The following is a 15,310-nucleotide window of genomic DNA, read 5'->3' on the forward strand; positions in this document are numbered from 1 at the left end:
ATTTATATATGGATGTTGTTTTTTTTTGCAAAATTTTACAACTGAAAGTGAAAAATGTCATTTTTTTGCAAAAAAAATCGTTAAATTTCGATTAATAACAAAAAAAGTAAAAATGCCAGCAGCAATGAAATACCACCAAATGAAAGCTCTATTAGTGAGAAGAAAAGGAGGTAAAATTCATTTGGGTGGTAAGTTGCATGACCGAGCAATAAACGGTGAAAGTAGTGTAGGTCAGAAGTGTAAAAAGTGGCCTGGTCTTTCAGGGTGTTTAAGCACTGGGGGCTGAGGTGGTTAAAGCAGTGAAGGAGGCGCTGACCAGTGCCCCTATTCTGGCTTATGCACTTTTCAACACCCCATTCTTGCTGTACACCAACGGAAGTCTACATGGTCTGGGGGCTGTGTCATCCTAAGTCCAGGATGGAATGAGAGAGTCATTGCCTACAGCAGCCGGTCTCTGAGGTAGTCGGAGCGCAACCCTGCCAACTATAGCTCCTTTGAATTGTAACTACTGGCACTGGTGTGAACCATGATCGAAAGGTTTGCAGAGTACCTGACAGGTGCAGAGGTAAGACTGAAAGGTAGTCAGACAATGTCATAGAGCAGCAGCAAATGCTAGCAGAATGCTTGGGTTTATAGGGAGAGGCATTAACAGTAGAAAGAGGGAGGTGCTCATGCCGCTCTACAGAGCACTAGTGAGACCTCATTTGGAGTATTGCGCGCAGTACTGGAGACCATACAGTTCTGATCAAAAGTTTAAGACTAGAGTTGAGCGAACACCTGGATGTTCGGGTTCGACGAGTTCGGCCGAACTTTCGAAAAATGTTCGGGTTCGGGATCCGAACTCGACCCGAACTTCATCCCGAACCCGAACCCCATAGAAGTCAATGGGGACCCGAACTTTTGGGCACTAAAAAGGCTGTAAAACACACCCGGAAAGGGCTAGAGGGCTGCAAAAGGCAGCAAAATGTAGTTAAATCCCCTGCAAACAAATGTAGATAGGTTAACATAAAATAAATAAAAATTAAACAATATTAATTGGAGTGAGGTCCCATAGCACAGAATCAGGCTTCAAGTCACCCACCAATGGAGAAGGTCACTTACTATTATTTTGACCACAGCACCCAGACAAAGGAGAGAGGTCCCACAGCAGAGAACCAGGCATCATATCACCCACCACAGGAGTAGGCCACCATTTAGTTACTTTGACCCCTACACCCAGACGGAGGAGAGAGGTTACACAGCAGAGAATCAGGCATTTAGATCACCCACCACAGGAGTAGGCCACCATTGAATCAGACCCCGGCAACCATGTCAGATGGCACAAGCATAAGCTTTATATCAATCAGCACAGGAGAAGGCGACTTTGACAGACTTTGACCCCTACACCCGGACGGAGGAGAGAGGTTTCAAAGCAGAGAATCAGGCATTTAGATCACCCACCACAGGAGTAGGCCCCAATTTAATGGGACCCCGGCAACCATGTCAGATGGCACAACCATCAGCTTCATATCAATCAGCACAGGAGAAGGCGACTTTGAAAGACTTTGACCCCTACACCCAGACGGAGGAGAGAGGTTTCACAGCAGAGAATCAGGCATTTAGATCACCCACCACAGGAGTAGGCCCCCATTGAATCAGACCCTGGCAACCATGTCAGATGGCACAACCATCAGCTTTATATCAATCAGCACAGGAGAAGGCGACTTTGAAAGACTTTGACCCCTACACCCAAATGGAGGAGAGAGGTTTCACAGCAGAGAATCAGGCATCATATCAACCACCACAGGAGAAGCCACCATTTAGTTACTTTGACCCCTGCACCCAGGAAGAGGAGAGAGGCACCACAGCACATATTCTGGCATCATATCAGCCACCACAGGAGAAGCCACCATTGAGTTACTTTGACCCCCGCACCCAGGAAGAGGAGAGAGGCACCACAGCACATATTCTGGCATCATATCAGCCACCACAGGAGAAGCCACCATTGAGTTACTTTGACCCCCGCACCCAGGAAGAGGAGAGAGGCACCACAGCACATATTCTGGCATCATATCAGCCACCACAGGAGAAGCCACCATTGAGTTACTTTGACCCCTGCACCCAGGAAGAGGAGAGAGGCCCCACAGCACATATTCTGGCATCATATCAGCCACCACAGGAGAAGCCACCATTTAGTTACTTTGACCCCTTTACCCAAACAGAGGAGAGAGGTTCCACATCAGAGAATCAGGCATCATATCAAACCCAACAGGAGTAGGCCACAATTTAATGGGACCCCGGCAACCATGTCAGATGGCACAACCATCAGCTTCATATCAATCAGCACAGGAGAAGGCGACTTTGAAAGACTTTGACCCCTACACCCAGACGGAGGAGAGAGGTTTCACAGCAGAGAATCAGGCATTTAGATCACCCACCACAGGAGTAGGCCCCCATTGAATCAGACCCTGGCAACCATGTCAGATGGCACAACCATCAGCTTTATATCAATCAGCACAGGAGAAGCCACCATTGAGTTACTTTGACCCCTGCACCCAGGAAGAGGAGAGAGGCCCCACAGCACATATTCTGGCATCATATCAGCCACCACAGGAGAAGCCACCATTGAGTTACTTTGACCCCCGCACCCAGGAAGAGGAGAGAGGCACCACAGCACATATTCTGGCATCATATCAGCCACCACAGGAGAAGCCACCATTGAGTTACTTTGACCCCTGCACCCAGGAAGAGGAGAGAGGCCCCACAGCACATATTCTGGCATCATACTAACCACCACAGGAGAAGCCACCATTGAGTTACTTTGACCCCTGCACCCAGGAAGAGGAGAGAGGCCCCACAGCACATATTCTGGCATCATATCAGCCACCACAGGAGAAGCCACCATTGAGTTACTTTGACCCCCGCACCCAGGAAGAGGAGAGAGGCACCACAGCACATATTCTGGCATCATATCAGCCACCACAGGAGAAGCCACCATTGAGTTACTTTGACCCCTGCACCCAGGAAGAGGAGAGAGGCCCCACAGCACATATTCTGGCATCATATCAGCCACCACAGGAGAAGCCACCATTTAGTTACTTTGACCCCTGCACCCAGGAAGAGGAGAGAGGCACCACAGCACATATTCTGGCATCATATCAGCCACCACAGGAGAAGCCACCATTTAGTTACTTTGACCCCTTCACCCAAACAGAGGAGAGAGGTTCCACATCAGAGAATCAGGCATCATATCAACCACCACAGGAGTAGGCCACAATTTAGTTTATTTGACCCCTGCACCCAGGAAGAGGAGAGAGGCCCCACAGCACATATTCTGGCATCATATCACACACCACAGGAGAAGGCCTCTTTCAGTGATTTAGGCCTTTGGACCCAGACAGAGAAGAGAGGTCAGAGATTAGCTTCATATCCCCCAGCACAGCAGAAGACCGCTTTATTTGACTTAGGCCTCAGCACCCAGACAGAAGACAGAGGTAGCATGGCAGAGGTTATGGCTTCATGTCACCCGTTAGTTTAACCGGCCACTTTCATCTGGTTAGGCCCCGGCGCCCAGACAGAGAAGAGTTTCATTCAACTGTGGGTTTCATAAAATTTGTATCAAATAAAGAAGTGGCCCGTAGCACAACAAGACATGTTTTAGGCAGTTAATAAGGACTACTCTGCACAAGGGAGGGACAGGTCCTGTGGGATCCATGCCTGGTTCATCTTTATGAAGGTCAGCTTGTCCACGTTGGCTGTGGACAGGCGGCTGCGCTTGTCAGTAATGACGCCCCCTGCCGTGCTGAATACGCGTTCAGATAAAACGCTGGCCGCCGGGCAGGAAAGCACCTCCAAGGCATAACATGCTAACTCTGGCCACGTGGACAATTTCGAAACCCAGTAGTTGAATGGGGCCGAACCATCCGTCAGGATGTGGAGGGGTGTGCAGACATACTGTTCAACCATGTTAGTGAAATGCTGCCTCCTGCTAACACGTTCCGTATCAGGTGTCGGTGCAGATAGCTGTGGCGTGGAGACAAAACTTTTCCACATTTCTGCCATGCTAACCCTGCCCTCAGATGAGCTGGCCGTGACACAGCTGCGTTGGCGACCTCTTGCCACTCCTCTGCCTTCACCTTCCACCTGTTCCCCTGTGACATGTGGGAATGCTCTCAAGAGCGCCTCTATCAGCGTGCGCTTGTACTCGCGCATCTTACGGTCGCGCTCCAGTTCAGGAATTAAAGTGGGCACATTGTCTTTATACCGGGGATCCAGCAGGGTGGCCACCCAGTAGTCTGCACACGTTAAAACGTGGGCAACTCTGCTGTCGTTGCGCAGGCATTGGAGCATATATTCGCTCATGTGGGCCAGGCTACCCATGGGTAAGGACAAGCTGTCCTCTGTGGGAGGCGTATCGTCATCGTCCACCGTATCCCCCCAGCCACGCACCAGTGATGGGCCTGGGCTGCCACCCCTCTGTGAACTTGCGTCATCCTCGTCCCCCTCCACCTCCTCCTCCTCATCCTCCTCGTCCTCCAGTACAGTGCCTTGGCTGGCGACTTGTGAACCTGTCCTCTGCTGCTTAAACAAACCTCCCTCTGAGCCACTTCGAACAGACTGGCCCGAAAGTGTTAGAAACGAGCCCTCATCCTCCTCCTCCTCCTCCACCTGGGCCACCTCCTCTAACATCATTGCCCTAAGTGTTTTCTCAAGGAGACATAGAAGTGGTATTGTAACGCTGATAACAGTGTCATCGCCACTGGCCATGTTGGTGGAGTACTCGAAACAGCGCAGCAGGGCACACAGGTCTCGCATGGAGGCCCAATCATTGGTGGTGAAGTGGTGCTGTTCGGCAGTACGACTGACGCGAGCGTGCTGCAGCTGAAACTCCACTATGGCCTGCTGCTGCTCGCACAGTCTCTCCAGCATGTGCAAGGTGGAGTTCCACCGGGTGGGCACGTCGCATATGAGGCGGTGAGCGGGAAGGCCGAAGTTCCGCTGTAGCGCAGACAGGCGAGCAGCGGCAGGATGTGAACGGCGGAAGCGCGCACAGACGGCCCGCACTTTATGCAGCAGCTCTGACATGTTGGGGTAGTGGTGAATGAACCTCTGCACCACCAAGTTCAGCACATGCGCCAGGCAAGGGATGTGCGTCAAACCGGCTAGTCCCAGAGCTGCCACGAGATTTCGCCCATTATCGCATACCACCAGGCCTGGCTTGAGGCCCACCGGCAGAAACCACTCGTCGGTCTGTTGTTCAATACCCCGCCACAACTCCTTTGCGCTGTGGGGCCTGTCCCCCAAACATATGAGTTTCAGAATGGCTTGCTGACGTTTACCCCGGGCTGTGCTGAAGTTGGTGGTGAAGGTGTGTGGCTGACCGGATGAGCTGGTGGAAGCAGTGGAGGAGGAAGCCGAGTAGGAGGAGGAGGCTACAGGAGGCAGAGAATGATGCCCTGCGATCCTAGGGGGCGGAAGGACGTGCGCCAAGGAACTGTCCGCCGGGGGCCCAGCCGCCACTACATTCATCCAGTGTGCAGTTAGTGAGATATAGCGTCCCTGGCCGTGCTTACTGGTCCACGTATCTGTGGTTAGGTGGACCTTGCCACAAATGGCGTTGCGCAGTGCACACTTGATTTTATCGGACACTTGCATGTGCAGGGAAGGCACGGCTGTCTTGGAGAAGTAGTGGCGGCTGGGAACCACATACTGCGGGACAGCCATGGCCATCAGCTGTTTGAAGCTGTCTGTGTCCACCAGCCGGAATGACAGCATTTCAAAGGCCAGCAGTTTAGAAATGCTGGCATTCAGGCCAAGGGCTCGAGGGTGACTCGGGGGGAATTTGCGCTTCCTCTCTAAGGTTTGAGATATTGAGAGCTGAACGCTGCTGTGTGATATAGTGGAGACGCTAGTTGACGGTGGCGGTGGTGGTGGTGTCGGTGGCACATCCTCTGTTTGCTGCTCGGCAGGTGGCAACATTCCTCTCGAGGCGGAAGCCGAGGCAGCAGCGGTAGAGGGAGCAGGGGGAGCCTCAGCGAGTGCCTGGTTTTTAAGGTGTGTACCCCACTGCAGTTCATGCTTTGCATGTAGATGCCTGGTCATGCAGGTTGTGCTGAGGTTCAGAACGTTAATGCCTCGCCTCAGGCTCTGATGGCAGAGCGTGCAAGTCACTCGGGTCTTGTCGGTAGGACATTGTTTAAAGAAGTGCCATGCCAGGGAACTCTTTGAAGCTGCCTTTGTGGGGCTGGGTCCCTGTTGGCGATGTCCAGTAGCAGGCGAACTCTGGGGGCGGCGGCTCGTCTGCTTTGGCCCCCTGCTCCCTCTTTGGCTTCGCTGTTGTCTCGGTCTCACCACTACCTCTTCCTCTGAACTGTGAAAGTCATCGCCACGACCTTCAGTCCATGTGGGGTCTAAGACCTCATCGTCCTCTGCATCGTCTTCCACCCAGTCTCCCTCCCTGACCTCCTCCTGTTCAGTCTGCACACTGCAAAAAGACGCGGCAGTGGGCACCTGTGTTTCGTCATCATCAGAGAGTCGGTGACTCTGCTGTGGTGGTATTCCCATGTCCTCTTCATCTGGAGACATAAGTGGTTGTGCGTCAGTGCATGGTATGTCTTCCTCCACTGGGGAAGGGCTAGGTGGACGCCCCTGGGAAACCCTGGAAGCAGAGTCTTCAAACTGAAGAAGAGACTGCTGCATAACTTGTGGCTCAGACCGTTTCCCTGATATGCTTGGGGGTGATGTGACAGACTGATGGGCTTGGTTTTCAGGTGCCACCTGTGCGCTTTCCGCAGAAGACTGGGTGGAAGACCATGTGGTGAACGTGCTGGAAGCACTGTCGGCCACCCAATCGATTAATGCCTGTACCTGCTTAGGCCTTACCATCCTAAGAGCGGCATTGGGCCCCACGAGATATTGCGGTACATTCTGCCGGCTAGTTGAGGGAGTTCGTTCCCTACTGTGTGCGCCTGGGGCCGAACGGCCACGTCCTCTACCAGCAACAGAGGCTCCACGGACACCACCACGACCGCGTCCTCGTCCCTTAATAGTATTTTTCTTCATTGTTGCGATTCAACTCGCACCACAATGAAATATATTATTTTTTATAAGCAAAATCCCCTCACTGGAATACTTTCAGTCTTTTGACTGTATGGATTACAGATGGAATGACTGTTATATGTGAGTACCGCTTTCTTTGACAGATTCTAGTATGGGTACATATATGTTTTCCCAACCCCAGCACATTAGTTTGCTAATTCCAGATGTATGAAACGCAGGCCTAACTGTATCTAGTATATTGAACGCCAGATAAACTAACTTGGCCTTTTTTAAATAAAAAAAATTCCCTCACTCGAATACTTTCAGTCTTTTGACTGTATGGATTACAGATGGAATGACTGTTATATGTGAGTACCGCTTTCTTTGACAGATTCTAGTATGGGTACATATATGTTTTCCCAACCCCAGCACATTAGTTTGCTAATTCCAGATGTATGAAACGCAGGCCTAACTGTATCTAGTATATTGAACGCCAGATAAACTAACTTGGCCTTTTTTAAATAAAAAAAATTCCCTCACTCGAATACTTTCAGTCTTTTGACTGTATGGATTACAGATGGAATGACTGTTATATGTGAGTACCGCTTTCTTTGACAGATTCTAGTATGGGTACATATATGTTTTCCCAACCCCAGCACATTAGTTTGCTAATTCCAGATGTATGAAACGCAGGCCTAACTGTATCTAGTATATTGAACGCCAGATAAACTAACTTGGCCTTTTTTAAATAAAATAAAAATTCCCTCACTGGAATACTTTATGGCTTTTGACTGTATGGATTACAGGTGGAATGACTGTTATATGTGAGTACCGCTTTCTTTGACAGATTCTAGTATGGGTACATATATGTTTTCCCAACCCCAGCACATTAGTTTGCTAATTCCAGATGTATGAAACGCAGGCCTAACTGTATCTAGTATATTGAACGCCAGATAAACTAACTTGGCCTTTTTTAAATAAAAAAAATTCCCTCACTGGAATACTTTCAGTCTTTTGACTGTATGGATTACAGATAGAATGACTGTTATATGTGAGTACCGCTTTCTTTGACAGATTCTAGTATGGGTACACATATGTTTTCCCAACCCCAGCACATTAGTTTGCTAATTCCAGATGTATGAAACGCAGGCCTAACTGTATCTAGTATATTGAACGCCAGATAAACTAACTTGGCCTTTTTTAAATAAAAAAAATTCCCTCACTGGAATACTTTCAGTCTTTTGACTGTATGGATTACAGATGGAATGACTGTTATATGTGAGTACCGCTTTCTTTGACAGATTCTAGTATGGGTACATATATGTTTTCCCAACCCCAGCACATTAGTTTGCTAATTCCAGATGTATGAAACGCAGGCCTAACTGTATCTAGTATATTGAACGCCAGATAAACTAACTTGGCCTTTTTTAAATAAAAAAAAAATTCCCTCACTGGAATACTTTATGGCTTTTCACTGTATGGATAACAGGTGGACTGGTATTAGTAGGGGTGACACAAGCACACCCAAGTCCCTGATGTAGGATTTCTATGGCACAGACCACTATTACAAGTGATTAATGGACGTTGGGAGAGATTGTGCTGCAGCACTAGTCCCAAGATGGCCGCCGCCTATCAGCCCAGTAACATGTGCCACAAAATGGTCTGCACAACCTTTAAAAAAAATAGCCTTGGACTGTGCTGCTAAATCGCTATTGGTCTGAATCCCAGGTGTAGATGTCTGACTTGTTTGGAGCTTTGGAATGCACACTGTGGCAGCTTCTGCTGCAGCACTACAAGTCGCAAAATGGCGGCCGGCGGTCAGCCCAGGTACATGTGGATGGAAAAATCACTCTGGCCACTCTACAAATAGCCAATCCCTATCAAAAAAGCAGCTCAGCTGCAGTTGTTCAGATGAATCACAGGTGGAGGAGAGAAATTTGCTTCCAGTTATTCAATTATCCCTGCCTATTCTCGCCCTAGCATCAGCTGCGTCTATCCCTGTTCTATTCACATCGGGAGTGAGCACGTCCCGACGTGCGCACAAGCTTATAAAGAGGCTGAGTCACATGCTGCACTTGGCCAATCACAGCCTTGCCAATAGTAGGCATGGCTGCGATGGCATCTTAGGGCAAGTAGTATGATGCATGTTGATTGGCTGCTTTGCAGCCTTTCAAAATGCGCCAAAATACATGCCGAACGACGAACCCGAACCCGAACTTTTACGAAAAAGTTCGGGTTCGGGTCCGTGTCACGAACACCCCAAAATTCGGTACAGACCCGAACTATGCTCGAACTGTTCGCTCAACACTATTTAAGACCACTTGAAAAATTACAAAAAATCATATTTAGCATGGCTGGATCTTAACAATGTTCCAAGTAGAGCTTCAACATGCAACAAGAAGAAATGGGAGTGAGTCAAAGCATTTTTTGAGCATTCAATTTAATGAAAACAATGAATAAACTGAAACAGGCTGTTTTTCAGTTGATCAAAAGTTTAGGACCACACCTCCAAAAAAAAAACTAACCCCCCCCCAAAACAGAAATCCAACTTCCAAACATGAACTCAGTAATGAGTAGCTCCGCCGTTATTGTTGATCACTTCAAAAATTCATTTCGGCATGCTTGATGCAAGCGTTTACATGAGGTGAGTGGGAACATTTCTCCAAGAGGTGAAGACGGCCGCACGAAGGCCATCTACTGTCTGGAACTGTTGTCCATTTTTGTAAACTCCCCTTGCCATCCATCCCCAAAGGTTCTCAAATGGATTTAGATCAGGGGAACACGCAGGAGGGGCCAAAAGAGTGATGTTATTCTCCTGGAAGAAGTCCCTTGTCCTGCGGGCATTGTGTACTGTAGCGTTGTCCTGTTGAAAAACCCAGTCGTTACCACACAGATGAGGGCCCTCAGTCATGAGGAATGCGCTCTGCAACATCTGGACATAGCTAGCATCCATTTAACGCCCCTGCTCTTCCTGAAGCTCCATTGTTCCACTGAAGGAAAAAGCACCCCAGACCATTATGGCGCCCCCTCCACTGTGGCGCATAGAAAACATCTCAGGTGGGATCTGCTTGTGATGCCAGTAACGTTGGAAACCATCAGGACCATCAATGTTACATTTTTTCTCATCAGAGAATAAAACTCTTCCACCTTTGAATGTCCCATGTTTGGTGCTCTCTTGCAAAGTCCAAACGAGCAGTTCTGTGGCTTTCAAGGAGACGAGGTCTTTGAAGACGTTTTTTGTCATTGAAGCCCTTCAGTCTCAGATGCTGTCTAATGGTTATGGGGCTGCAGTCAGCACCAGTAAGGGTCTTAATTTGGGTCGAGGATCATCATGTGTCTTGACGGACAGCCAATTGGATCCTCCAGCTCAGTGCTGGTGAAATTTTTTTGTTCCATAACCCTCAGGATCATTTAAGAAATTCCAAATGACTGTCTTACTGCGTCTCACCTCAGCAGCGATGGTGCGCTGTGAGAGACCCTGCTTATGCAGTTCAACAACCCGACTACGTTCAAAAAGGGAGAGTTTTTTTGCCTTTGTCATCACAACATGTGACTACCTGACAGAAAATGACAATGAATCCACATCTTTGCACAGATTTGGCCTTTTAAAGGCATGTGGTCCTAAACTTTTGATCAGCTGAAAAACAGCCTGTTTCAGTTTATTTGTTGTTTTCATTAAATTAAATGTTCAAAAAATGTTTTGTCTCACTCCCATTTCTTCTTGTTGCATGTTGAAGCTCTACTTGGAACTGTTCTGTCCCCACATGAAGGCGAATGAAGGTGTAAATGATAATGGCTTTGTGACTGGCCTACCTTCGTATCCAAGCAGTGGAGCAGACTGGACCGGCAGATGCTCAGGTTAGATGGATCCAGACATAGACATGAGGATGCGATCAAACGTGGGTTTATTTGATCCAGAGCAGTGACATACAGTGATGCAATACAGGAATGCAGTAGATGCTGTGATGTGGATGTCTTTTCTGAAGCTAACTGCTGAGGCAACTGCTGGTCAAAAACTGATGCCTTCACAAGCCAAGGTGTGTGTCTCCAGTCACAAAGGAATGCAGCACTGAAAAAGGCTACAGGAAGTGACCAGGCCCAAGGCTGCTAAAACCACGCCCAGAGATAAAACTTTATAGACAACGAACGAGGCGTGCAGCATACAAATTCCGGCCAGCAGATGGCAGCAGAGAACAATAGACTTAAACAACATAGGTAAAACAAGAAATAATACAGTGCAGAAATTCAATATGAAAGGAACAGCACACTCCCACGTCTGAAATTCACTTTGGGGATTTCACTATGACGAATGTCCATAAAATATAAACAACCTGTAAAAGAAAACATGTTAGAATGCAAACATAGATAGTCCTGTTTTCCAACTTGGAATGGAGAAGATCTGCGAAGCTAGATACAGTCCTGTTCACCCTGCAGGGACGTTCTCGATGGGTCTCATCCAACTGGAGAAACGTTCAAAGCGCTGACAACTGAAGCTGGCGGTTTGCTTTGTTCCAGTGACTAATGCACTAACTTCAGCGCGGATTTCTGAATCATTATCCGGATCCTGGATGCTGAAAACTTCCTGTACACATTCGTCCGCCTCTTCAAGCAGAAACTCTGGACCTGTAAGCCAAGTAGAGTTAATAAAGGAACCTATAGACATAGGCCTAGTGGCGTGATCTGCTGGATTAAGTTCAGATGGTACATAGTGCCATTGCTCAGGTTTGGAGGACCTCCTTATTTTCTCTATGCGGTTACTAACGTACACATTGAATCGCTTGGTCCGATTGTGGATGTAACCTTACTGTCGGTGTAATACTGGACTTCAGCTATGTCGACACCCAGTTCTTGTTGTATGAAATCCGCGACCTCCACTGCCAACACAGTCCCACAAAGTTCCAGTCTGGGAATAGTATGATCGGGCTTGGGGGCTAACTTAGCCTTACCAAAGACGAATCCAACGTGGTTTTGGTTGTTGGGTTCTGTGACTTTCAGATAGGCAACCGCTGCGATGGCCTCCGTGGAGGCGTCCGAGAACACGTGGAGTTCTTTCTTTATGCTAGAGGAAAGTGAAGTTTTAATATAGCATCTCGGGATGTGGATCTCATCCAAGGCACACAAAGATCGCTTCCAGGCTTCCCATTTTTGCTCTTTCTCGGAGGGAAGTGGGGTATCCCAATCCTTGACTGTTTCAGAAAACTGTCTCAGTAGAGATTTACCTTGTATGGTAATGGGCGCTACAAATCCCAGCGGATCAAATAGGCTGTTTACCACTGATAGGACGCCTCGCTTTGTGAATGGCTTGTCTGCACAACTTATCTGAAAACCGAAGGAGTCAGCCGAGAGATCCCATCTGAGGCCCAAGCTCCTCTGCACAGGTGGACTGTCCAGTCCCAAGTTAATGTCCTTGAATCCTGGTGCATGATCGCCTGATTCGAAGGCCCTCATAACGGCCAGGCTGTTTGAAGCAATTTTGTGTAGTCTAAGTTTAGCTTGGTACAACATACTTTGAGTCCTTTTGAGCAGATCGATAGCCGCTTCTTCAGTCGGTAGTGATTTGAGTCCATCGTCTACGTAGAAGTCCTTTTCTACAAAGTCTCTGGCGTCTTTACCGTACTTGGATTCTCCCTCTAATGCAGTTTGCCGAAGGCCGTAAGTTGCCACGGCAGGTGAAGGGCTGTTTCCAAATACGTGTACCCTCATACGATATTCTGCCATCTCTGCGTTGGTGTCGTTATTCTTGTACCACAGAAACCTGAGGAAATTCCGGTGGTCCTCTCTGACTACGAAACAGTGGAACATCTGTTCAATGTCGGCGGTGATGGCAACGAGCTCTTTTCTGAACCTCATCAGCACTCCAACTACGTTATTCGTCAGATTAGGACCTGTGAGAAGGACATCATTAAGAGATACACCTTGATGTTTGGCACTTGAGTCGAAAACGACCCTAATTTGATTAGGTTTCCGTGGGTGATACACTCCAAATGAAGGCAAGTACCAGCACTCGTCGTTCTTCCCTAAGGATGGAGCTGGTTCTGCATGGTTGTTGCGGAATATTTTGTCGATAAAGGCAACGATGTGTTCTCTCATCTCAGGCTTACTGTTCATGGTACGCTGAAGAGAGTTAAATCTAGACAGAGCTTGTTCCCTATTGTTCGGGAGTCTCACCCTGGTAGCTCGGAAGGGTAATGGAGAAACCCAGTGATTGGTTTCGTCTTTAAGGAACTCATTGTCCATTATCTTGATAAATTCTCTGTCCTCTACTGACAAAGCTACTTTATCATCGTCCTTGCTTGTGTGAAAGACTAATCTTCCCAAGTTGTCAGCAAAGGGAGGAATGTCGTCAGGTGGTTGTATGAGGTCTGGAGGCTTCTCTTTCACCTCATAGTGATGAGGGCAAGGCTTAATGCAAGTTGTGCGTCCATCTCCACGCACGTACGTTTTGAATGAGCGGATTTTTGATTGATCCAAGCATACATTTCCTATGACTACCCATCCCAAGTCCAGTCTCTGGGCATATGGTGCACAGTCGGGACCATTACACTGTTGACGCACCTTGTGTACCCTTAGATTGTCTCTGCCAAGCAGGAGTAGAATCTCAGCGTTGTTGTCCATAGGTGGGATAATGTTGGATAGGTGCCTTAGGTGTGGATGGTGAAATGCAGCTTCCGGGGTAGGAATCTCATCCCTATGGTTGTGTATTTGATCGCATTCGATCAGAGTCGGTAGAGGTATTTCCGTATTTCCACTGACGGAACAAGCGATGAATCCTTGTGCCCTCCTGCCGCTAGTCTCTATGCGGCCCGAGCAGGTGTTTAAGATGTAGGGTTCTGACGGTCCCTTTATACCAAAGGCTTCAAAGAATTTAGGTCCTGCTAGGGAGAGGTTGCTTTGGTCGTCAATGATGGCATACATTTTTACTGCCTTTTCTGGTAGCCCCTCCGGGTAGACCTTGATTAGGCATATGCGGGCACAACATTTCTCACTCTGGCCCTCCCCACATACGTCCGAGCATGAGCAGGAAACAGCAGTGGCTGTGTTAGTGTGGTTCTGGGGCTCCCCGCCATGACTTTGAGCAGGACTGGTGGTGACAGCAGCAGGTGAATCCCTTGTGAGTGTAGTTGGGAGCATAGCTGAGGCATGTCTTTCACTATGACACTCCTCACACTTGATAATGGATTTACAGTCCTTAGCCATGTGCTCCAATGAAGCGCAGCACCTGAAGCATACCCCAAGCTCGGTCAGGACTTTCTTGCGCTCCTGTATTGTTTTGGATCTAAATCCTCTGCATTTGTTCAGTGAGTGTGGTTTTTTATGAATGGGACATTCACGATTGAAGGCCTTGTCTCCTGATGAGGTAGTGTACTGTCTACCAGTGGGTACTGCAGATGATGGTAGGTTAGTCTTTCTAACATTCACGCTGCTCTTAAAGTCTCTGTGTTTATGTACAATACTTTCATACCTTGATGATGGTGTCACTGAGGCTGTAGTATTGAACTCCAGGAAGTCGAGGCTGGGGTCATTCCTCATCTGGGACTGTTCATCGATGAATCTACAGAAATGAATAAATGGGGGAAAGGTGACGTCATGCACTCTTTTGTACCTTGAGACTGATGCCGCCCACTTCTCTTGCAGGCTGTATGGTAGCTTCACGACAATTGGGTTCACCCCATGGGCTGTATCCAGGTAGCACAGCCCGGACAGACGGGGGTCTCTTTTGGCAAGCTCCAGTTCCATGAGCAAATCACTTAAATCCTGAAGCTTATGGACATCCTTGAGACTGATCTTGGGGACGTTCTGCAGTCTCCTGAATAGTGCCTTCTCTATTGCTTCTGCACTGCCAAAGGTGCGTTCGAGTCTCTGCCAGGCTGCAGCGAGACCTGCTTCTGCTTGTCCCACATAGACAGTTCTAAGGCTCTTGATGCGATTTGTGGAGCCTGGGCCCAGCCATTTGATCAAGAGGTCGAGCTCCTGCTCTGCGGTTAGGTTGAGGTTGGCGATGGCAGCTTTCAAGGTTGCCTTCCAGGCTCTGTAGCTCTCCGCACGGTCATCAAATTTTGAGAGACTGGTGTTAATTAGCTCTCTGCTCACCATAAACCTGGCAAACTCAGACATATCTGATTTCTCACTGCTTGTTGCCATGACAACTTGTGATGCCCCTGGGGCGTATAGGTTGCGTGGTGTGAAAGGGTGAGATGCTTCCGGGTAGAATGATGTTGCTGCAGGGTTGAGCTGTGGTCTAGCCTCTGTAGATTCTGATGACTGCTGCTTGAGCTGTGGAGGTAGGCCAGGA

This window comes from Bufo bufo, chromosome 2 (genome assembly GCF_905171765.1).
Source record: "Bufo bufo chromosome 2, aBufBuf1.1, whole genome shotgun sequence".
In the NCBI taxonomy this organism is placed as follows: domain Eukaryota; kingdom Metazoa; phylum Chordata; class Amphibia; order Anura; family Bufonidae; genus Bufo; species Bufo bufo.